General features: G+C 48.7%; 1 protein-coding gene across 2 annotated transcripts in view; it reads right to left on the bottom strand.

The window, feature by feature from the left end:
- thrab (thyroid hormone receptor alpha b) overlaps positions 1-2,500 on the bottom strand; it is a 53,304-nt gene that overhangs the window by 49,876 nt on the left and 928 nt on the right. The gene's annotated exons all lie outside the window — the stretch shown is intronic.

The raw sequence follows: 2,500 nt of genomic DNA on the forward strand, positions 1-2,500 counted from the left end.
TCCACCATATGGGGTTAAGAGAAGAGAGAAAAACGAAAAAGGGGTGGACGCCTTTAGCTAGGAAAATGTTCACAGTCAACGTCGTTACCTTTCAACTGTCAGTTCTGAATGATTAAAAAAAAACGTTCCTTTCCATTCTGTTCGCCACGATCGAGAGGCAACACTGCAACCGCATAACTGCCTCTGTCAAATATCCACTCTACCCTCTCGCTTTGCCCCACTCTGGTTTTTCTATGAGCATTAGCTAATGTTTGTGAGCGCTCACAGCAAACTGAAGCTAACAGTGACAAGGTAATTAACGCTGGCAAACACAGGCCACAAACCAGTCACAAAACATGAGCGAAAAGCACGATCAAAACCCCACAAGGTCACGTGCCATGCAGCTAACTTAACCGACTGTTGTTAGCTAACATTTTTCAATATCATAGCAAAACAAGCTAACAGAGGAATGCTGGGTAACATCTACCAATGTAAGCCTTTGCTCGCCGTGCTACATCACAGAAATGTGCAGCGCACTAGGACAGAGAGAGAGAGAGAGAGAGAGAGAGAGAGAGAGGGAGAGAGAGAGAGAGAGAGAGAGAGGGAGAGAGAGAGAGAGAGAGAGAGAGAGAGGGAGAGAGAGAGAGGGGGAGAGAGAGAGGGAGAGAGAGGGAGAGAGAGAGAGAGAGAGAGAGAGAGAGAGAGAGAGAGAAAGAGAGGGAGAGAGAGAGAGAGAGAGGGAAGGAGAGAGAGAGAGAGAGAGAGAGAGAGAGAGAGAGGAGAAGGGTCGAATGAGATAAAAACCATAACAGCGGGGATCTTATCCTGCCAGCTGTTGAACAGGGCAAAGGAAGGAGGCGAAGGGTTTGGAAGGAGGCAGAAAAACTGCCGTAATCTGTCAGAGATAAGGTGTACAGCTGGGTGTCGACAGGCAGGTGACGGTTCTGCTGCTGGTTCTGAGAGCCCGTTATCAGTTTCATTCAGAGACCGTGGGCCTCGCCACCTTTCTGTCCAAACTTCTCTCAGACAAACAGTAGACTGGCTGTGAGAGACCGATAGATCATAGCCATGTTCTACCGAAACACACTCCACCACTGGCCTTGCACACCCCAACAGCTGAGAAAAAAGACCTGCACTCCTAAAATCGTGTAAACGTTCACTCAGGCCCAGTTTTACGTTATCAGTTCTACAGTTTCTGCAAGCCCAGATACACTGTTTTTCAGCAAAAAAAAAATCTCTGAGCTGTTTTTTTGACACCAAGTTATGGGTGATTTCAGCCCCTCGACTTTTGCAGACATGTTTTCTGAAGCACCCCAACAAATACTGTGTTTTCTGCTGTAAGCTGCTCTATCCTGTGTAAAGTCACTCCACAGGAATGACGGGAGACAGCGTCCGAACCGGGGGGCTGGAAACCGAAGCACCACCTCCCCGTGCAGCTCGACACTTCCTCTCGGCATGCTGGGAGCTCGCAAGGCAGAGGCGACGCAGGAGCAGGTGAAATTTATGGAGTGTTAAGAATGTTCCCTAACACTCGACCAATGGTACCGAGCAACAGGCCCCAAATACCCCCCCCCCATCACCCCACCCCCCAAACCCCAATGCCTCCTAACTAACACTTCCCTTTCAAAAAAGAAACAGAAAAACCCTAAGGTACCAGACCTTGATGTGTAAAACACCAGCTCTGGAGGCCCCAAGCCTATGAAACTGCAAGTCCACCCGGCAAAAAAATACACCTCCTTAACCCCCCCCCTCCCAAACCATCCACAGCCCCGCCCAGAGGAAAATCCATCTTCCAGCCGTCACCCAATGGTTCTGGTTTCTGTTCAGCGACACCAGTTTCAAAGAATGAAACCACAATCTGCTGAGTGGTTTGGCTGTCGAATTACAGTATTTAAACACATGCCACACCGACTTTCAGAACATTTTCAGTGAAAAGCTTCAGGAGAAAACCTTTTTCTCAGTAGGGCTCTTAGAATGCATCCATCAAAGCTTTTTCACCAGGAAGTCCTGCTCTTTGGGCTTATGGGGCTAGTTTGTGTGATTTTTTTTTTTTTTTTTTAAAAGCTTAAATCCACTGCTTGATTACATCCTGTTGTACTGGCGTGGAGGTCTGAGGAATCAACCTCACTGGTGCTGCTGACTCACACAGATATTTCTCCCAAGGAGCAGGAGTCAGAGCGGTTCGGGAGTCAGAGCGGTTCGGGAGTCAGAGAGGCCCACTTGCTTTTCTTCTCCTCAAACATCTGTCCCACAACTGCTGCCTGCTTCACTTGGCTGGCATTATCTTTTGTGCTGTTTCCTAATGGTCTGGGACTAAAGCCAGGATTACTCTGTAATTACGCCCCTCCCAACTGCCCCACCAAGAACTGAGAGCACAGGGAGCACAGAGAGAGAGAGACAGAGAGAGAGAGAGAGAGAGAGAGAGAGAGACAGAGAGAGAGAGAGAGAGAGAGAGAGAGAGAGAGAGAGAGACAGAGAGAGAGAGAGAGAGAGAGAGAGAGAGAGAGAGAGAGGGAGAGAG

Source organism: Chanos chanos, chromosome 5 (assembly GCF_902362185.1).
Source record: "Chanos chanos chromosome 5, fChaCha1.1, whole genome shotgun sequence".
NCBI lineage: Eukaryota > Metazoa > Chordata > Actinopteri > Gonorynchiformes > Chanidae > Chanos > Chanos chanos.